The following is a 23,890-nucleotide window of genomic DNA, read 5'->3' as shown; positions in this document are numbered from 1 at the left end:
ATGGCAGGTTGCACAACGGACTGTATGGCATCGGGAGGATGTTTCCACTTACTTTTTAAGGTTCTGGATGCGCGTAGAATCTTTTTTAAATCTGCTCTTTCAGCTCCTTGTCGGATTGGAATGTTTGCCGTCTCAATCTTGTGTAAGGGGTCATTAAAGAAACCGCGTTGTTCATTTAATTTGCGACGGGCCCATCCATGTAGAAGTGGGGTTGTTATCAGTCATAGTTTTGTAATTGACTGTTCCCTATGTCTTTCCCATCTTTTCTTTCGGGAAAATTAGTAAATGGAGTAAAAACAACTCAGGGTTGAAAAACATTAGTCTGCCACCAAATGCGCTGCTTATCAATGTTCACATTGTGATATGTGACTTTTTCCCTGGGATATAAGTGCAAGATACCTTAGCTTGTTAAGCCCTAAAGTTAACTTATTAATTTTTTTAAATAAATTTGTAATAATTATTTTTAACCATAAAATTATATCTAATGTTTTGGATAGTCATATAAATTAAATAGCTAATAAATGTGATAGTTATTAATTTATAATAAATATTATTGTGTCATAATTTATCTTGTTATAATATTAAATAAATTATAACTTTATTATTATTATTTTTAAAAATTTAATATATAAATTATAAAAAACACACATATATATGAAAAATGTGAAACAAAATTTTTGCCCATGAAGATTTATTTACACTTTACTACGAAGGTTTTTAATTTATAAATAGATTTTCTTATAATATCATGGGCCAATATTATGGCTTATCAGTACTATATATCTAAAAACTCATAACTCATTTCTTATGGCATTTGTTCATGTATTTTTTTTTAATTTATCAATTTAATTGAAAAAAAATTAAAGGAATAATTTCTTTGGAGATAAACATGAACCTTTTTATAATATTAGATATTAGATATCATTTTTTTGGGATTCAATTGTGTTAAGAAAGTCATTCATCTATGACCATTTCCATGAGAGGTAGTTGTAACTGACTAATTTGTGACCATGACTTCCAGGAGGTCACCCATCCCAAATAACCTCTGGCTCAACCGCACTTAACTGTGGAGTTTTCCTGTGATGACCCCGGGAAAAATGTAAATATGGAATGTTACTGTGGTAAGAAACTAATGTGAGTTGTTAATTATTGTTTACTAAATGACATTATCTTATTTATGAAATTGAATATATTGGAATATATATCTTTGAAATGCCGGCAGCCTCTTGGTGGAGGATTTTTAAAGAAAAGGAATCAGTTATGAAACTGAAAAACTACCCTTTCACACAGGAAAAGTCCTGGGAAGGAAAACCCCTGGGCTGTTGGGACAGACAGGGGGAAAAAGAATTCCAAGGAAGGAAAAAGGAAAAAGAAGAAAGGGTTAAGTCTGGTAAGGACCAGATAACCCAAGCACGGAGGTGCATGAGTCTTGTTGAGGGCTGCAGGCCTGCAAGATAGCTCGGGGGGAGAATCCAACATGATGATGGATCTCAAGGTTGGGCGGACAAGAGCAAGCATGAATTGCGGGTGAACTTCTGGAACACCTATTCCTGTAACTGGCAACCCAGGTACGAGAATTACCACAAATATTAACTAAGAATAAACTATATATAGAACAGAAATTGCAGTAGATATAGTCTAAGTTTGAATCCATTTTGGCTGTTACAATGTTTATTTAAATTACGACAGTAGCATATCCACAAAGGAAGGCAGTACGATGTAGGTTAAGTAAACATCTAAACATTGTCTGTTGTTAACCAGTAAAAGCTCACAGACTTTCTGTTATAAACCAGCAACAGTAAACTAAAGTATGGGACTGACCATGCGAACAGAGAATAATAGAGTTAATTTGGAGCATTAGACTTTCATTAGAACGGCACAACATAACAAATACCTAAAGGGCTTGTGCCCAAAAAGAAAGAAAGGAAATAACTCGGAAATGCGATTATTAATTCCAGAGTCGTGACCGGCATACTTGAAAAGATAGCTAGTTTTACTTTAAACTCAAGAAAGGACTTGAAACATTATAACAGTAAACCATTGTACTGCGAACCCTGAGCTGAGAGGTCGGGTATCAGTCTCGCAGGAAGTATGGTATGATACAGCGCCAGGGTTAGCCGGTTAAGGCACCCGATAAGGCGGATAATAACAGCATAAAGAAACAAATGGACCTCGAGAACAGTATACCCTACCAGAGCTAGCGCACTCGGCCGATGGTGCACGATCGCATGCCCTGCTGTAGGCATTGATAAATATCAATAAACGAAGCATAGGTAAACGATATGATGATTTAACCCTGTCATGATCAGGTACAACTCTGTAACCGGCGGAAACCACAATTTATAGCCATAATCAAAGTCAATAGCACTTTAAAATAGCAATCAACCATTAATGGAACAAACCCTACTGATTATAGAAAACGAAGTAATAATTACACAATATTCAGGAAAGCTTATAATAGAACTGTATGATTACTCTTAACAGTCGTCGTAGCCCTTAGCCATCAAGCAAAAACAATGTATGGTAAATATCCGGTGGACCGGTAAATCTATGGCAAATCACTGAAAGCAAGATGTAAAAATCATAGACATTATTCAAACATAAATAAACAACGGATGAGTGTTCAATCGCCAGAATAAAACCCAGTTTAAAAGGGCGACTCGGTGGCTGAGAACCACTGTTCAAGTGTATACATATATATATGTACGAACACAGTCAGGCATGAATGCCAAAAACTTCAATATCCACAACCCTTAAATAACCAAAGTGTTGTACAGAGCCGAGCAAAGGATGGACCGCCGCAACTCATAACCGGAGTATGGGTCGAACACGAACCCTGAAGTCAAATGAAACGAGAGCCATGAGGAACCCCCTCTGGCAGATCTCTAAACTGTTACGCATATGTACAGAGCATTCACCATACGGGTATGGTGGCGAGCCCCAGGTTTCACTCCCTGATTAAGGGATGGAGGCATACGTGAGAAATGGTGGGGCTCGGTCGTTCCTTGAGCAAGGAAGGCGGTAGCAGTGACCCGTCTGCACACCACAGATACAATAGGGTTAACATAAACAACAAAAAAAAACGCAATAGAATAACTTAATCGAACTCCGAACTGAAACAAAGCACGTATGAATACATGTTAAATGGCGGAGTAAAACAAATGTGCGTAAACAGGAACAGTTACCTGAGCAACCGTGGTAGCAGTACCTCAACAGTTGGTGCCGAGGAGGAACCGGCCAAGTGGTGAAGAAACGTTCACCGGCGGAGTACCAAAGTGCGCCGTGAGATGGAGGAACTGGCCAAGGGGTGGAGCATCGTTCACAGGGCGAGAGCACAGAGAGTGCCGCGAGACAACCTTCCAAATGAGCCAAATGGTGACCCGATGGGTTATGTAAAAACCCCAAACCGTGAATGTAGCTGAGCCCTTGGATACAAAAGATAGATCTCCACCGTTAAAATGAGCGGGAGACCTGGGCGGGAAGTCCAACAGCGCAGCGTTCAAGGAGTCACATGGCTTCACGGAAGCGACAGGCCACCTGGCAAAGAGCTGGTGAGGTTATTAAAAACTCCGTCCTCCACCTGGCGCCGGAAAAAAAACTATGCGAACGGCAGACCAAACATGGCGGCCATTGACATAAACATTAAACTCCATAAGCCGAGGTTTAATATATTTTATAACAGCTATAAAGATATGCCGTAGGATAGTCGTTTAATGCATAAGTTGGGTGTATGCCATCATACATAACGTAGATCAAATATATATATATACAATGGTGGTATTATGCTACCGTTTATTGCTTAGTCATGGTCATAAACGTGAATAGATAGGAACGTGACTGTAGCACTTAATAATGTTTGTTAAAATTTTGATATTTCCATATAACGGGTATATATTTAAATTTATGGGGTTCATGACAATGTGGTATCAGAGCAGAGGTTTCAATACTGTGGCCTCTGGAGCAGTAAGATCCAGCTGCATGGAAGATTATCTTATATATATATATGAAGAATTAATTCAGCTAACTGATTCTCTTGTTTTATTAATTAGGGGGTAAATACAGAAACGATAATCAGCTAACAGTCAACAATAAAAGTAGAGGAAATGCAGGGAGCTGACAGCATTCTTCGGGAAAATCCAGAGCTGTGGGTACAGCTTGGTGAAGAGACACGCAGTACCAATCTGGCGATACTAGAAACTGTTCAAGAACTGAAAAATGAGATGGCACGTCTGCGAGAAGACAATGCACGATTGACGGTGGAGCAGGAAAGAATACTGAAGAGTTTGTCGGACAGACAAAATCCACCGTTAGCCAATCCCAGTGCAGAACAGCAAAGGGCAACTGAAGAACGAAATTACCCAACTGCACCTGAAATTTCAGAAGAAAAGGAGGACCATTCTGATAACGTACTAGAACAACAGACCTCAAAGCGACAGAAGACGGAATTACAGGGGGAATTCCGAAAAATTAAACCTCCACATTTCGATGGGGAACAGGAAGAAGCGGCGAAGGCATGGTTAATTAACATGAACAAGTATTTCCAGCTGTATGAGTATGATCAGAATCTGAAGGCACGACTGGCCATCTTCCAGCTACAAGGTAAAGCAACCCTGTGGTGGGAAGAAACCAAGATTGTAAAAGGAGTGAGTGAGCAGAACATAACATGGGAAAAGTTTCAGAAATACTTCAAGGAGAGATATCTAACCGAGCGTTTCTATGATGAGAAGGCACGGGAATTCCATGATTTACGACTAGGACAACAATCTATGGACGAGTTCATTAACCGCTTCACTTCCCTGCTTTGCTATTGCCATATATTAAGGAGGAGAAGGCCAAGGTGCAGAGATTTGTGAGCAGCCTACCTGCCTATATAAGAGAACGAATTGAGTTTGACAATCCCAGAACAATGGATGAGACGATTCGTAAGGCAAGAATCTGTTACCAACAGAACAAACAAAAAGGAGACATTTCAAATAAAAGATGGAATGAAAGAAAGGGTAACAGAATTGCTGGTAATAATAAAGGGAGTCGTGGTAATGGCAGCAAGGGTGCTGGTAAGGGACAGGTTAGCAGAAATGTAACAAAGAGTACTTTCCGGACTAAGCCAAGTGAGAGCAGGATCAGTGAACCACCTGCCAGGTCGGATATTGAAGGGATGACCAGACCTCCAGTCCAATGTTGGGGTTGTGGAGGACCGCACTATGTTAAGAACTGCCCGCAGCGTAAAGGAGTGGACCAGATATCTCAGATCCACGAAGCATCGACCGTTGGGGAAGTGGCGCGTAGCGTACCAAGGATTAACGCAGCCTTGGATGATCGTCAAGCGGAATACCAGCTGACCATGGTGGAGTTTGAAGGTAAATTTTCAAATCTTTCTATAGCTGTTCTTATTGACCCAGGAGCTACTTTAAGTTATGTTAGCCCAAAAATAGTAGAACAGTGTAAGTTACCATCTGAAAGGTTCAGGAGTCCATGGCTAGTACAGCTAGCTATGGGAGCCAAGAGACGAGTCTTGGCAAAAATTAATAACTGCTCTTTAACCGTAGCAGGACAGCCAATAACAGTGGACCTGAATGTACTTCCATTGGGTTCATACGACATCCTGATTGGGATGGATTGGCTAGAAAGACACTGGTCATTGGTAAACTGCAAGACCAAAACCATCTACTATAAGGATGACTTGGGAAAGCAGCAGGAGTTGCAGGGGATTAAACACCCTGTACAGATCCGACCTATTACTGCATCTCAGCTAGCTAAATTTCTCAGGAAGAAATGTCAAATTTATGCGATTCAGGTTGGTTATGAAAACCAGAAAGACAAAACATCTGCACTGGACAATATTCCAGTGGTACAGGAATTTGTGGATGTTTTTCCAGAAGAGGTACCGGGACTGCCCCCCAAAAGGGATATAGATTTTACTATAGAGCTAACACCAGGAGCAGCACCGGTGTCACGGGCACCATACCGAATGAGCGTACCAGAATTAACAGAATTAAAAATGCAACTGCAAGAGCTGTTGGATAAGAATTATATCCACCCCAGCGTATCACCATGGGGAGCTCCAGTATTATTTGTCAAAAAGAAAGATGGAACTCTTCGTATGTGCATAGACTATCGTCAGCTGAATAAGCTCACGATAAAAAATAAATACCCCTTGCCTCGGATTGATGAACTCTTTGATCAAGTGAAGGGAGCAAAAGTATTCTCCAAGATCGATTTGCGATCTGGTTATCATCAGATCAGGATTAAAGAAGAGGACATTGCCAAAACTGCCTTCAGAACACACTACGGCCACTACGAATTTGTGGTGTTGCCTTTTGGTTTGACCAATGCACCTGCCACCTTTATGTGTTTGATGAACAGCGTGTTTCACAGGTTTTTGGACAAATTCGTGCTGATATTTATCGATGATATTCTGATATATTCTCGTTCCCAGGAGGAACATGAAGAGCACCTTAGGGTGGTGTTGCAAACTCTTCGAGAACACTAGCTATACGCTAAGTTTAGTAAGTGTGACTTTTTCAAGGAGGAAATCCAATATTTAGGCCATGTGATTACCAAAGAAGGAATTGCAGTGGATCCTGAGAAGATAAAGACTATTATGGAATGGCCCATACCCAAGGATGTAGCTGATATCAGATCCTTTATGGGACTAGCTGGCTATTACAGAAGATTTGTGGAAGGTTTCTCGAGGATAGCATACCCTATCACTTCCTTACAGAAAAAGGGGAAGGTATTTAAGTGGACACCGGAGTGTCAGCAGAGCTTTGATCGGTTGAAGCATTTACTCACCACCGCACCCATCTTGAGTATAGCTGATCCTAATAAGGATTACGTGGTGTGTACCGATGCAAGTAAGGAGGGTGTGGGAGGAGTATTAATGCAGGAAGGGAAAGTAATTGCGTATGAATCGAGAAAACTAAAAGATCATGAGCAGAAATACTCTGCTTACGATCTAGAGTTAACAGCTGTTATTCATGCGCTGAAAATGTGGCGACATTACCTCCTGGGGAGAAAATTTCTGTTGTTAACAGATCACCACAGCTTAACAAATTACTTCAGTCAACCTACCTTGAATGCAAGACAAGGTCGTTGGGCAGATTTCCTAAGTGGATTCGATTTCGAGATTAAGCACTTAAAAGGCAAAGAGAACCGGGTGGCTGATGCATTAAGTCGAAAGGTGCAGTGTTTGTGTGAACTTTCAGTCAGCAAGTGGCGGAATTCTCTGTTTGAGCAAATAAAAACAGCAGCAAATGAAGATGCTGAATATCAACAAAAAAACAGCAGGTACAACAATCAGTTAATGGAAGATTACAGCAAGGATATACACTAGATGGTGCTGGAATGCTGTATTTTAACAAAAGGTTGTATGTACCTGACTCGAATGATCTTAAGAATCTGATTTTGGACGAGTTCCATATCAGCCACTACACTGGCCACCCAGGATACCAAAAGATGGTCACTGCACTTAGGAAGGAATATTATTGGCCAGGAATGAAGAAGCAGGTAGTTGAATATTTGGCGCAGTGTTTGGAGTGCCAGCAGATTAAGGCAGAACACCTGCATCCGGCCGGGCTGTTACAACCTTTGCCTATTCCGAAGTGGAAATGGGAAACCATTTCCATGGATTTTATAACCGGTTTGCCACGAACAAAGAAACACAATGATTCCATCATGGTGGTGGTTGATAAGTTGAGTAAAGCGGCACACTTCATACCCGTGCAGTCCACTTATAAGGCGGTGCAAATTGCTCACCTTTTTATGAAGAATGTGTTCAGACTACATGGACTGCCGAAAGTAATCATATCAGACTGTGATGTAAAGTTCACATCCACTTTTTGGAGGACGTTGTTTGCTGAGTTAGGAACACAACTGAACTTTAGCACAGCCTATCACCCGCAGACCGATGGTCAAACCGAGCGAGTGAATCAGGTGTTGGAAGATATGTTGAGGGCATATGTGATGCTAAAACCAACCCAATGGGAAGAGTATTTACACTTGGTTGAATTCACATATAATAATGGATATCATACGTCGACACAGCTAAGTCCCTTTGAGGTCCTGTATGGGCGAAAATGCCGCACACCCTCAAGCTGGGGTGGACCTGAGGATAAGCTGAGTTTGGGTTCGGAAATGCTTAAAGAAATGGAAGACATGGTGAAAAGGGTGCGTGCCAATTTGAAGGCTGCGCAGGACAGACAGAAACGTTTTGCGGATAGGAAAAGAAGATTCAAAGAATATCAGGTTGGTGACCATGTGTTTGTGAGGATCCAAGCCAAAAGAAGCACACTGCAATGGAGTGGATGCGCTAAGCTGGCTCCTCGGTACTTTGGACCTTTTCAGATCTTGGCTAGAGTGGGGCCGGTGGCTTACCAACTCGCCTTGCCAAGTCATATTAAGATTCACAATGTTTTCCACGTTTTTGTTCTAAAGAAATATGTATACGACCCTAAACATGTGATCAGATGGCAAGATGTTCGGGTAAGAATTAATCCGGTTGTTTTGATTATGCAGATATACTCAACAGAAACTGACTGAGGGTATTGATTGTCTGTAGGTCGAACCGGAAGGCGAGGTTCTGGTCGAACCACAGAGCATTCTCGACCGGAGAGAAGTGCGGCTGTAGAAACGAGTTATTACCCAAGTTAAAGTGCTGTGGCAGCACTACGGGCCTGAGGAGGATACTTGGGAACACGAGGAACTTATTAGAAAAGTTTACCCGGACTTATTTAAGGGGAATAGACATCGGGACGATGTCCAATCCCAGGGGGGGAAGATGTGATGACCCCGGGAAAAATGTAAATATGGAATGTTACTGTGGTAAGAAACTAATGTGAGTTGTTAATTATTGTTTACTAAATGACATTATCTTATTTATGAAATTGAATATATTGGAATATATATCTTTGAAATGCTGGCAGCCTCTTGGTGCAGGATTTTTAAAGAAAAGGAATCAGTTATGAAACTGAAAAACTACCCTTTCACACAGGAAAAGTCCTGGGAAGGAAAACCCCTGGGCTGTTGGGACAGATAGGGGGAAAAAGAATTGCAAGGAAGGAAAAAGGAAAAAGAAGAAAGGGTTAAGTCTGGTAAGGACCAGATAACCCAAGCACGGAGGTGCATGAGTCTTGTTGAGGGCTGCAGGCCTGCAAGATAGCTCGGGGGGAGAATCCAACGTGATGATGGATCTCAAGGTTGGGCGGACAAGAGCAAGCATGAATTGCGGGTGAACTTCTGGAACACCTATTCCTGTAACTGGCAACCCAGGTACGAGAATTACCACAAATATTAACTAAGAATAAACTGTATACAGAACAGAAATTGCAGTAGATATAGTCTAAGTCTGAATCCATTTTGGCTGTTACAATGTTTATTTAAATTACGACAGTAGCATATCCACAAAGGAAGGCAGTACGATGTAGGTTAAGTAAACATCTAAACACTGTCTGTTGTTAACCAGTAAAAGCTCACAAACTTTCTGTTATAAACCAGCAACAGTAAACTAAAGTATGGGACTGACCATGCGAACAGAGAATACTAGAGTTAATTTGGAGCATTAGACTTTCATTAGAACGGCACAACATAACAAATACCTAAAGGGCTTGTGCCCAGAAAGAAAGAAAGGAAATAACTCGGAAATGCGATTATTAATTCCAGAGTCGTGACCGGCATACTTGAAAAGATAGCTAGTTTTACTTTAAACTCAAGAAAGGACTTGAAACATTATAACAGTAAACCATTGTACTGCGAACCCTGAGCTGAGAGGTCGGGTATCAGTCTCGCAGGAAGTATGGTATGATACAGCGCCAGGGTTAGCCGGTTAAGGCACCTGATAAGGCGGATAATAATAGCATAAAGAAACAAATGGACCTCAAGAACAGTATACCCTACCAGAGCTAGCGCACTCGGCCGATGGTGCACGGCCGCATGCCCTGCTGTAGGCATTGATAAATATCAATAAACGAAGCATAGGTAAACGATATGATGATTTAACCCTGTCATGATCAGGTACAACTCTGTAACCGGCAGAAACCACAATTTATAGCCATCATCAAAGTCAATAGCACTTTAAAATAGCAATCAACCATTAATGGAACAAACCCTACTGATTATAGAAAACGAAGTAATAATTACACAATATTCAGGAAAGCTTATAATAGAACTGTATGATTACTCTTAACAGTCGCCGTAGCCCTTAGACATCAAGCAAAAACAATGTATGGTAAATATCCGGTGGACCGGTAAATCTATGGCAAATCACTGAAAGCAAGATGTAAAAATCATAGACATTATTCAAACATAAATAAACAACGGATGAGTGTTCAATCGCCAGAATAAAACCCAGTTTAAAAGGGCGACTCGGTGGCCGAGAACCACTGTTCAAGTGTATACATATATATATGTACGAACACAGTCAGGCATGAATGCCAAAAACTTCAATATCCACAACCCTTAAATAACCAAAGTGCTGTACAGAGCCGAGCAAAGGATGGACCGCCGCAACTCATAACCGGAGTATGGGTCGAACACGAACCCTGAAGTCAAATGAAACGAGAGCCATGAGGAACCCCCTCTAGCAGATCTCTAAACTGTTACGCATATGTACAGAGCATTCACCATATGGGGCGAGCCCCAGGTTTCACTCCCTGATTAAGGGATGGAGGCATACCTGAGAAATGGTGGGGCTCGGTCGTTCCTTGAGCAAGGAAGGTGGTAGCAGTGACCCGTCTGCACACCACAGATACAATAGGGTTAACATAAACAACAAAAAAAAACGCAATAGAATAACTTAATCGAACTCTGAACTGAAACAAAGCACGTATGAATACATGTTAAATGGCGGAGTAAAACAAATGTGCGTAAACAGGAACAGTTACCTGAGCAACCGTGGTAGCAGTACCTCAACAGTTGGTGCCGAGGAGGAACCAGCCAAGTGGTGAAGAAACGTTCACCGGCGGAGTACCAGAGTGCGCCGTGAGATGGAGGAACCGGCCAAGGGGTGGAGCATCGTTCACAGGGCTAGAGCACAGAGAGCGCCGCGAGACAACCTTCCAAATGAGCCAAATGGTGACCCGATGGGTTATGTAAAAACTCCAAACCGTGAATGTAGCTGAGCCGTTGGATACAAACGATAGATCTCCACCGTTAAAATGAGCGGGAGACCTGGGCGGGAAGTCCAACAGCGCAGCGTTCAAGGAGTCACATGGCTTCACGGAAGCGCCAGGCCACCTGGCAAAGAGCTGGTGAGGTTATTAAAAACTCCGTCCTCCACCTGGCGCCGGAAAAAAACTATGCCAACGGCAGACCAAACATGGCGGCCATTGACATAAACATTAAACTCCATAAGCCGAGGTTTAATATATTTTATAATAGCTATAAAGATATGCCATAGGATAGTCGTTTAATGCATAAGTTGGGTGTATGCCATCTTACATAACATAGATCAAATATATATATATATATATACAATGGTGGTATTATGCTACCGTTATTGCTTAGTCATGGTCATAAACATGAACAGATAGGAACGTGACTGTAGCACTTTATAATGTTTGTTAAAATTTTGATATTTCCATATAACGGGTATATATTTAAATTTATGGGGTTCATGACATTTCCCCACCATCAAGCCCACTTAGCTTGCTACCCTATTTGCAAAACCTTATAATAATTCTTCATAATTAAATTAAAATTTTGAAAATCCAATTTCAAAAATCATAAAAACTGAGTAAATTACAAATATATTTTAAATTATTATTCCTATTGTTATTAATAATAATTATAAAATAAATTAATATGTAACTTAAATATATATTGATTTAAAACAATCAATTAAATTTAGTTCATGTGATTAAGTGAAATAGTTATTATACAAGTTCAAATATTCTAAATTGATATAACTACGTGAAACATAATTCTTAAACTATATTTCAAAATTTATATTTCGGTAAAAAAAAATATTATACTAGAGATGAGGAACAAATAATAAAAAATATTAATATATTTGGTAACAAAAGAAGAGAATATTAATGTAGTAGACACGATAGTGAACGAGTATTCCTATCATAAACATTCTAAAGAGAAGAAACAATGAGAGTGGTGGAGATAATAGTGAACTAAGTACTAGTACTATAAACATTTTGCGGAGAAGAAACAATGAGAAAATTGAGTGGTGCACATTTTAACATTCACAAGTGACAAATAGTTCTTTTTTTCTTGTATTATAAATCACTTCTCCATTTTCATTTTTGAATTACTTCTCCATTTTCATTTTATCAAAAATATTAAAAAAAAAAACCAAAAACTAAAATAATTAAATAAACACCTTATTAGCATTTCATAATTTACGTCAGGATTAAATTTTCATGTAATAAGTGCATGGGCATTATACTGTGATTAGTTTGAATCCAAGCTAAAAATAAATTTTAAAATTATTGTTACAGTATTTGTTATACCGTGAGACTCGGTATTTGACATTTTAATGCTTGGCAATGCGATCACACAGCTGTAAATCATTCTGTTGTTGGTGAATGGTGACCGACCTTCCTCGTCGGCGGGGCGACCCCGAATGCAACTTCACCTCGTCGTCAGTGGGACCGCCATCAACTTCACTAGTACGGGCAATCTGTGGTGTATGCATTTTCTTCATAGGTTCGCCAGTAGCAGAAAAACATCCCGTCGACTGCAACATTCCTCCCGTGATGTGATTCTAGATGACGTATATACCGTGGACTGCGGAATGGATTTTGTTAGGGTAGGTAGGAGTCATCAAAATTTCCTTTTACTATATTTGATTTTTATTATTTTTGAATATTGTAGTTTTTTTTTTCTCAGAAAATTATAGAAATTCTCATTATATTTTGATAAAATTTTGTAGAAATTTTTTTAAATCTAAGTTATAGTTGTTAAAATCCAATATTATTTTAGGTGTTTCAGAAATTTTTGATGGTGTGGAATCTATTTCTACTATAAAAAAAACATGATTCAAACACTGCTACTAATTTTTTTTGAAATTTTTTGTCCGATTCTAACCACTTTTGACCGTCTCAACAATGCCTCCATCTCCATAAACAACTCCTATTTGAATGAATCATTATAACATCCCTATCTGCTAACAAATTATATATATATATAACTTTACCTTGTAACATTTATATTCCTTATAAAAAATTTTCTTTACTTTTGTAAGTCACTGCAAATTAAATTTCTAATTTTTATACACTTTCGATTAGCATAGAAAATTTATTTATTTATTATTTTATTTTTTTCATTAAATTTATGTTTTTTACCAATTACAATCCTTATTTCACATAAACTATTCGTTACCTCCATAGTCAACAGTCCACAGTCAACAATCAATACCATATGATAATGTACCAACTATTTTTAATAAGATTCCCTTAGGGTTTCATAACAAAGGAGTTACTTCTTTCTTCGCATTCGTTAATAGCTTATTAACGAGTTGGACTAAACTGGAACAGTTCTGTACATAAATTTGCTTACGATTATAAATTAAATTGTAGTCTGTTTATAATATAATGGTCTTGTGCGTTTCTAGTAGTATAAATATGTTTATTTTCTTCGGGATTAACCCCAATTTTCATTCTCAACTATTTCGTGATATTGTATATTGTTTTAGTATTAAAACTCTTTCCCGAACATCTTAGCTACAAACCATTATAATTAGTTTCTTCGTATTTTTTCCAAATTCTAATAGTTTCTTCATCTTCACACTACTATACAGAGGACATTTTTAAGATAAAAGAAATTTTTGTTTTAAAAAGTTACTTTTTATTTTAATTATTTTACATTAAAATTTAATATCAATTGAATTGCTTTAAATGTAAAATTTAAGACAAAAACACTTTAAGACAATTATTTTAAGACAAAACTTTATATTTAAGATAAAAACAACTTAATACAAATATATTTTAAGACACAATTTTAAATTTAAGACAAAAATAGTTTAAGACAACTTTATCTTTAAGACAAAAACACTTTAAGACAAAATTATTTTAAGACAAAACTTTATATTTAAGACAAAAACACTTTAAGACAAAATTGTTTCTAGAATATTTTAAGACAAAATTTATTTTAAGACAAAAACAATTTAAGACACAATTATTTTAAGACAAAACTTTATATTTAAGACAAAAACCTTTGAGACAAAGATATTTTAAGACAATGACCACTTAAGATGAAACCCATATAAGACAATTAACAATTAAGACAAAAACATATCAATTTAAGAAAATATTATCTAACAACTACGAAATTGACTCTCATAGTGCACCCTAAGTCCGCGGGCCTGTAGGCTAGTATTGTACCGCGCCTATACCAATGCTACTATTTCACTTTCTATTCATGTTACCTTATATGAAGACAACGACTTGTTAAGCTCTTCATTTTGTGGGGGTAGCCGACTGTGAAGAACGCGAAAACTTTCTGTGGCAAGATTTCCCACACATTAATTACTCTTTTGTCCCTTCGATCTTTGTTGATACAATTAGAGACAACTTGTATGTCATTGCATTCGACACTACTACATGGAGGGGAATTTTAAGACAATTTTTAAGACAAAATAAATCTTTTGTCTTAAAATTTTCAATATGAGGTGCTAGTAAAAAAGGTAAAGGATTAGGGGTTCGTCTTTACGCTATTGATGGGTTCTTCGGGAAGTAGAGAAATGGAAGCTAACAACAACTAATGGGATTTAGGATGATGGAGGCTGACAACGGGGGTGTGCATTGTGAGAGGAGCGATGGAGGCACTTTCGATGAACATGGATAGATAGTAACATAGTTGGAGTACCTTTCGGGGTCTCCATTGAATATGTTTTAATACGCTTTTTTTACTGTTTTATTTATTTTGACCACTACTTATATCCGTTGGTTGTTGTTATTAGCACATTGTTATGCTGGATTTGCAACATGGATTAGATTCACTTGAAGGATTGTTGAAAAATGCAGCAAGAAATTCTCAATTTGATTTTGCCTTGATTAAATTGAGAAAATTTGAATTTCCACATCAGCAGACAACTTGGATGTGATTAACTTGTATGACATGGCTTGTGTCACCCATTCTACTCAATAAATAAAAGTTGGAGGAGTTAGAGTTCAGTTAAGCATGTGTGATTACTAATTTGTAGTAATCAAAGTCAATTATCTCAAGTTGCTTTTAGTTAAACTAGTTCTAACTATTGGAGGAACTAGTGGAAGGCCAGTTGTGTAGTGAGACTTCAGTCAAATGTAGTGATCATCTAGTTATCTGATCAATAAGCCCAAAATAGCTAGTGCATGAAAATAATTTGAGTTCCCTAGCTATGGTGGAGATTCTAAGGAAGTGTAACACTATTTTTAGACCAGTCTTGAGTGTACAAGTGTTGCATGCAGTCACATGATCAACCTTAGGAATTGTGCAGTCCATTTTGGAAAAATTCCTAAATAACAAGGGCCTAATTTCTCAAGGAATTGCCCAAGGAAATTGGGGCTCAAGCAGAGGCAGGAATTGATGAAGTTTGGGTTTGAGCTTCTTAGAGAGCAGAGAGATAGGTTATTCACTTACGGGTTGTGCACAGTTGGGTAAAGCAATTGTAATACATCTATATTCATCAGATTGATGCAAGAAGTCATTAGAGTTTTTAGAAGATTTCTTTCCCCAGGAAAAATATTGTGTGCATGTGTTTTATTTCTTATTGCATGCCTGAATTTTTTGTTCTAAATTGTGAATTAACTTCTGTAGAGTAGTAGAGTAGGCTTGTGTATTGAGATTTTGAAAAAAATTCATGAACAGTTGCAAACCTACACCATAATTTATACATCGTATCATAGTAGGATTCACATTAGAGCATTAATTTCAAACTTGTTTCTCTAGAGGTTTGAATTTGCAGTTCAGTGTAGCAAGATCCCTTAAGAGCTGAGAAGATGACCTTTAACGGGCTGAGGCTAGAGTGTGCCTTAGAAGGCAGCTTTAGTTTCATTGAATGGAAGGATCACATGGAAGAGGTATTCAATGAAAATGGATTTCTAGAATACATCAAGAGAGATGTTACAGAGCTAGTAGAATTTGATGCCCAAAACCTTTCTTAGTGGAAGAAAGATGTAGCCAAGGTGTGGAGAATAATATTGGAGGGAGTACAGGACCACATTGTCAGCAATCTCCATGGGAAAGAAAATCCTTATGCAATGTGGTAGGCATTGAAAAATCTATTCTAGAATAGTAGTGACCACAAAAGTTGGTGCTCAACAATAAACTTTGAAATATCAAGATGTAAAAGAATGACTTTATCCTGCAATATCTAAGGAGGTTCACACAAGTTTGTGATGAGCTTGTTAGAGTTTGTGTTACTGCTTTAAAGGATGACTTGGTAATAATAGCCCTTCTGGGCCTTCCCAAGAGTTGGCATAACTATCAAGATTAAGTGAACGGGAGGGAGAAAATACTAAATTGGAAAAACTTATGGCATGATTTGGTACATGAATAAATAAGGAAGAATACCAGAGATGGGACCACATCCAAGGGAAAGGATGAAGAAAAATTTGCATTGGTTGGAAAGGGAAAGAAGGGGAAGGGAAGAAATCTCAAACCAAACCAAAATCCAACCAAGGGGGAAAGAAGAAAGATTTGTCAAAAAACAAATGCTTCCATTGTCATGAATACAGACACTATTCCACGAAGTGCCCACAGAAAAAGGCAAGCAAGATGACCATAGGAGGAGCAGCGGGTGAAGCCTCAGCTTCACACTTTGACCTTGACTTTACTCTTATTGCATGCATGTCCAACACAGTGATGGGGAGCATGTGGTACTTGGACTCAGGTGCATTTTTCCAGATGATGGGGTTTAGAGATTTTTTCAGTGACCTGGAGGAGAAATATCTCTAGGTGCACATGAAGCTAGGGATGATTGAAGGTAAAACATGACCGCTATTGGTACAGTCACCTTTTAGAGGGAGTCAAGCTCCCCTCTCAGGCTCAAGGATGTCATGTTTGTTCTATGCCTAAAGAAAAATCTCATCTCTGTTGGAGTTTTGGAAGACTATGGTTATTATGTGATCTTCAACAAAGGAAAATAATTCCTGAGACACATAGCCACAGGATAGGTGAAGAAAATTGGGGTTTGTGTGAAGAATCTGCATAAGTTAGATGTAGAAGACTATGCTACATTAGGCACTCAGCAAGAGAAAGTGCAAGGCCATGATGTAGGTGAAATTTAGCACAGAAGACTTCACCATTTGCATCATGGCACCTTGAATATTATACAACAAATAGCCACTAGCCTCCCTAAAGGAGCACTTGAGCGGTAGGATGTATGTAAAGGATGTACCTTGGGGAAGTACATAAAATCCGTATTCCATGATCAGGACAGTCAAGTGCATGCAGTACAAGAAAGGATCCACTCTAATGTTTTTGGACCTTTCTCGATAGCCTCCAATGCCAGGAAAAAATATTTTGTCCTTTTTATTGATGACTTCTCACATAAGTGTTGGATCTCTTCATGTGGAAGAAAGATGAGACATTCTCCAAGTTTGTAGAATTCAAGGCAATGGTTGAGAAAGAAACTAGCAAGAAGGTGAAGGTTCTTGGGAGCAATAATGGAGGTGAGTATGTGTCGAATGAATTTAAAAATTTATGTGTGAAAGAAGACATTCGACGAGAGTTGACAACACCTCACAACCCACATCAAAATGGGGTGGTTGAGAGAAAGAATTGTAGCATTTTGGGAGCAACGAGGGTGATGTTGCATGACCAAGGCCTACCTCTGCATTTGTGGGTTGAGGCATGCAATACAACATTTTGTTTGTAGAACCAAAGTCCTCATTGGATTCTTGGCATGATTACACCGGAGGAGGCTTTCTTAGGAAGAAAGTGGGATGTGTCGCACTTCAAGATTTTTGGAGCCTCTATTTACTGCCATGTCTCCAAAGAACCAAGGAATAAGCTTGAGTAGACCGTAGAATTGGGGGTATTTGTGGGTTACATAGAAAATCCCCACAACTACCATGTGTACTTTCCATCACTCAGAATGATAGTTGTGCGAAGGGATGTAAATTTTGATGAGGAGAAAGCTATGTGGTGCTCTCTTGAGAGGGAGCTTTAGATCCCACCAAAAGATGAGCTTTTAGCTCCAAAGGAGGAACCTCAGGAAGTTGTAGAGCAACCACAAATTGAGGAGCAGAGAGTGGAGACATTCACTCAAGCAAAACCATCCAGAGAAGGCAGAAAAAGAACTAAGGAAGTTGATAGACTTGTGCAGGATGCGAGGGAGAATGTGGGATATCCTTCAAATTTGTGTAAGCAAAGGAGGTCACCTGAGAGGTACACTGGCTACATGGCTCTTATGACTGAGCTTATAGAGATTGAGCCATCATATTTTGAGGAAGAAATAGAGCAACCTGTATGGGTTGATGCAATGGTGGAGGAATATGAATCCATTGCAAAGAACAGTGTTTGGGAAAAGGTCCCAAGACCAACATATAAATCAATAGTGGGTTTGAGATGGATCTTCAAGGTGAAGCAGGCAACAAATGAAAGCATAGAGAAGTATAAGGCCATATTTGTGGCCAAGGGGTACTCTCAAGTTGAGGGAATTGACTGTGAGGAGACCTTTTCTCTTGTAGCAAGGTACTCATCCATTAGATCAATTCTTGCTCTGGCTACATAGATGGGGTATAATATCCACCAGATGGGTGTAAAAACAACATTTCTCAATGGGGTTATTAAGGAGGTGGTGTACATAGAGCAACACAAAGGTTTTGAGACATTTGATCAAGAGTCTCATGTGTGTAGACTCAAGTGAGCATTGTATGATCTCAAACAAGCACCTCATGCTTGGTACACGAAGATCGATAGATATCTCATTGTTTAGGCTTCACCATAAGTGAAAGAGTCACTCCCTCCTTCATACACCTAGAACTCACTGACAGTCCTTGTCACACACTCTTATTCATTCATTTCCATGCATTTTAAACTAGTACTCCCTTGTGTTTCCGTGGAACTCCCTAATAATCCCTAGCATATGTCAGCACACCCTAGCACCTAGCACATCTTGGCATGTTTCCCTGGCCTTTAGCATGCCTTAGAACTACCTAGAATATCTTGTCTCTCCCTCCTTAGCACACCTGGGACTCACTGACACTTTCTGTCACAAAATCTTATTCATTCATTTCCATGCATTATGTTGACCTAGTGCTCCCTTGTGTTTCCCTGGCACTTTGTAACACTTCCAAGCACGCGTTGGCACACCCTGGCACCTGGCACATCTTGGCTTCATGTTTCCCTGTCACTCTAGCATGCGTTAGCATTGCCTAACATACCATGTCACTCCCTCCTTAACACACCTAGAACTCGCTCACACTCTCTGTCACACACTCTTATTCATTCATTCCATGCATTTTGACCTAGTGCTCCTTTGTGTTTCCCTAACACTCACTAACACTCCTTAGCATTCATTGGCACACTCTGGCACTTGGTACATCTTGGCACGATTCCCTAGCACTCTAGCATGCCTTGGCACTACCTAGCATACCTTATCACTCCCTCCTTACCACACTTGGAACTTGCTAACACTCCCTATCACACACTCTTATTCATTCATTTCCATGCAATTGAAACTAGTGCTCCCTTGTGTTTCCTAACATTCCCTAACACTCCCTATAATGCATTGGCACCACACCCTAACACCTAGCACAACTTGCCATGCCTTAGCACTTGGCATGTCATGGCATGCCTAACATGCCTTGTGTCTGTCTATCATGTGTTAGCACTTCTTGGCATTCCTTGGCACACGTTGGCACTCCCTAGTTGTTATGCCCTTATAGATAGCCTTACATTTTTTGCGACTTGGTAAACCAACCAAGTCATTGAAAAAATAATGTTGTGCCTAGCCCAAAGTCTCCCTTTGTCTGAAACTGCTTTGTCCATCCCCTTATCACAATCGTAGGCTTCCCTCCTGCAAGTCCTATTCTAAAATTTTCCTAACACACTTCATCCTTAGGACACTTGGAATTCACTAACACTCCCTGACACACACTCTTATTCGTTCATCTCCATGCATTTTAACCTAGTTATCCCTTGTTATACCCTGACACTCCCCATTAGCACTCCTTGGCATGAATTAACAGTGTCTGGCATTTGTTAGCACACCTTTTCATTCATTAGCATGCCCTAGCACTCCTTAGCTATCATGCTCTCACAACTACCCTTACTTTTTTCACAACATGGCAACCCAACCAAATTGTACGTCGACTACAACAACTTTACCAAGTTACAGTTACTACAACTAGACTATGCCTCGTTCACCTAAGAACTTCCTACAACTCATCTTAGGCTACTCATGTTAAATCTCAACTCATACAACTTAACATATTACGAAGACAAGGCTCACATCCAATCGTGGTTGTAAAACAACTAAGCAACATAGTTTACATCTTGACATGGCATAAAACCCAACACGTGTGATAATCCCTTGGCATAATGTGGCACATGTTAGCATCTATTTCATTCCTTGGCATGCTTTAGCACTCCGTAGAAAATCCTAGCACTCCCCAACAACTAGCACACCTAGTACTCACTAACACTCTTTGTCACACTCTTATCCATTCATCTCCATGCATTTGAAACTAGTGCTCGCTTGCGTTTCCCTATCACTTGGACCTAACACTCATTAGCATGTGTTGGTGCCACACCTTGGTGCCTGGAACATCTTGGCATGCCTTAGCACTTGGCATGTCTTTCCATGCCTAAAGTTCCTTGGATCTTTCTAGCATGTGTTAGTACTTCCTAGAATTCCATGGAACACCTTCGCACTCCCTAATTGTCATGCCCTCATAGATAGCCTTACCTTTTTTGCGACTTGGGAACCCAACCAAGTCTGGCTTTGTCCACACCTTATCATAACTATAGGCTTGCCTCTTGAAACTCCTATTCTTAACTTCTCCTAACAGACTTCATCCTTGGGACACCTGGAATTCACTAATGCTCCTTAGTGCACACTCTGATTTGTTCATTTCCATGCATTTTGACCTAGTTATCCTGTGTGATGCCCTGACACTCCCTAACACTCCTCAACATGCATTGACATTGTCTGACATATGTTAGCACACCTTTTCATTCCTTTTCATGCCCTGACACTCCTTAGCTATCATACCCTCACAACTACCCTTACTTTTTTTTAGACTTGGGAACCCAACCAAGTCCTGCGTCGACTACAACAACTTGACCAAGTTATAGTTACTACAGCTAGACTATGCCTTATTCACCTAAGAACTGCCTATAACTCATCTTAGGCTACTCATGTCTGATCTCAACTCATCCCACTTAACAAGTTATGATGTCAAGGCTCACGTCCAACTGTGGCCATGAAACAACTAAGCAACATATTTTATGTCTTGACATGCCATAACACCTAGCACATCTAACAATCCCTTGGCATTATGTGCTGCGTGTTAGCATCCCATGCATTCCTTCACATTCTTTGGCACTCCCTAGCACACCCTAGCACTCCCTGACATGCCTTGGCACTCTAGCATGCCTTGGCACTACTTAGCATATAACCTTGTCACTCCCTCCTTAACACACTTGGAACTTGTTGACACTCCCTGTCACACACTCTTATCTATTCATTTCCATTCATTTTTAACTAGTCCTCCCTTGTGTTTTTATGGCACTCCCTGGCACACATTGACACACTCTCATAGTTGGGACATCTTGGCATGTCACCTTAGCACTCTAGCATTCCTTGGCACTACCTAGCATACCTTGTCACTCGCTTCTTAGCACACCTAGAACTCATTGACACTCCCTCTCACACACTCTTATTCATTCATTTCCATCCATTTTAAACTAGTGCTCCCTTGTGTTTCCTTGATACTCCATAACACTCGCTAGCATGCATTGATACACCCTAGCACCTAGCATATCTTTGCATGTTTCCCTCACCTTTAGCATGCCTTAGCACTACCTAATATACCTTGTCACTCCCTCCTTAGCTCACATGTAACTCAAATGGCAATTCCTGTCACAAACTCTTATTTATTCATTTACATGTGTTAATTTGACCTAGTCGTCCCTTGTGTTTCCTTGGCACTTCCTAGCACATGTTGGCACACCTTGGCACCTGACACATCTTGGCCGCATGCCACCTTATCACTCTAACATGACTTAGCACTGCCTACAATACCATGTCACTCCCTGCTTAGCGCACCTAGAACTTTCTAACATTCCCTGTCACACACTCTTATTCATTAATTTCCATGCGTTTTGACCTAGTTCTCGCTTTTGTTTCCCTCACATTCCCTAACACTTCCAGCACATATTGGCACACCCTGGCACCTAGCACATCTTGGACGCATGCCACCCTGACACTCTAGCATGGCTGAGTGTTGCCTAACATGCCATGTCACTCCGCCCTTAGCACACCTAGAACTTGCTGACACTCCCTGTCACACACTCTTATTCATTCATTTCCATGCATTTTGATCTAGTACTCCCTTGTGTTTCCTTCGTACTTCCTAACACTCCTTAGCACGCATTGGCACACCTTGGTGCTTGGCACATCTTGGTATTCTTACCTAGCATTCTAGCATGCTTTACCACTACCTATCATACCTTGTCACTCCCTCCTTAGCACACCTATAACTCCCTCCTTAGCACACTTGGAACTTGCTGACACTCCCTGTCACACACTCTTATTCATTCATTTCCATGCATTTTGATCTAGTGCTCCCTTGTGTTTCCCTGGTACTCCCTAACACTCCTTAGCACGCATTGGCACACCTTGGTGCTTGACACATCTTGGTATGCTTACCTAGCATTCTAGCATGCCTTAGCACTACCTATCATACCTTGTCACTCCCTCCTTAGCACACCTATAACTTATTGACACTTCATTTCCATGCATTTGAAACTAGTGCTCCCTTGTGTTTCCCTAGCACTTCACCCTCACACTCTCTAGCATGCGTTCACGCCACACCCTGGCACCTGACACAACTTGGCATGCCTATCATGCCTTGGAACTATTTAGAAATTGTTAGTACTTCCTGACATTCCCCGACACACCTTGGTACTCCCTAGTTTTCATTCCCTTGTAGATAGCCTTACTTTTTTTGTGACTTGGAAACCAAACCATGTCATTGGAAAAACAATGTTGTTCCCAACCCAAAGTAGCCCTTTGTCTAAAACTACTTTGTCTAGCCCCTTATTATAACCATATGATTACCTCCTACAAGTCTTATTCTAACCTTCTCCTAACACACTTTATCCTTGAGACACTTGGAATTGATTGACACTCGTTGGCACACCCTCTTATTCATTCATTTCAATGCATTTTGACAAAGTTCTCCCTTGTGATGTTTTGGCACTCCCCAATGCTCCTCAAAATGCATTGACATTGTCTGGCATGTGTTAGCATGCCTTTTCATTCCTTGGCACATGCTGGCACTCCTTAATTATCATTCCCTCACAACTACCCTTACTTTTTTTTGGACTTGGGAACCCAACCAAGTCTTGCCTCGACTACAACAACCTGACCAAGCTACAGTTATTACAACTAGTTTGTGCCTTGTTCACCTAAGAGCTAAATATAACTCATCTTAGGCTAATCATGTCCAATTTCAACTTATCCCACTTAACAAGTTACAAGTTACCAAGTCAAGGCTCACATCCAATCGTGGCCATAAAACAACTAAGCAACATATTTTACATCTTGACATGCCATAGCACCTGGCACATCTAACAATCCCTTTGCAACATAGTTTACATCCTCTTTACTTGGTTGTTATTCTTTTGTAAATGTGACCCTTGAATATGCCATGAAAACCCTCCAAAACATTCTTAAATTATGGGAACTCCTCTTCATGTGTGAAGCTAGTGAAATGTCACAGTTCATCAAGGA

The sequence above is a fragment of the Pinus tabuliformis genome, chromosome 2_2 (genome assembly GCF_031772625.1).
Source record: "Pinus tabuliformis cultivar Carrire ecotype Pingquan chromosome 2_2, CPIR1, whole genome shotgun sequence".
In the NCBI taxonomy this organism is placed as follows: domain Eukaryota; kingdom Viridiplantae; phylum Streptophyta; class Pinopsida; order Pinales; family Pinaceae; genus Pinus; species Pinus tabuliformis.
Note: the sequence above shows the minus strand (reverse complement) of the source record.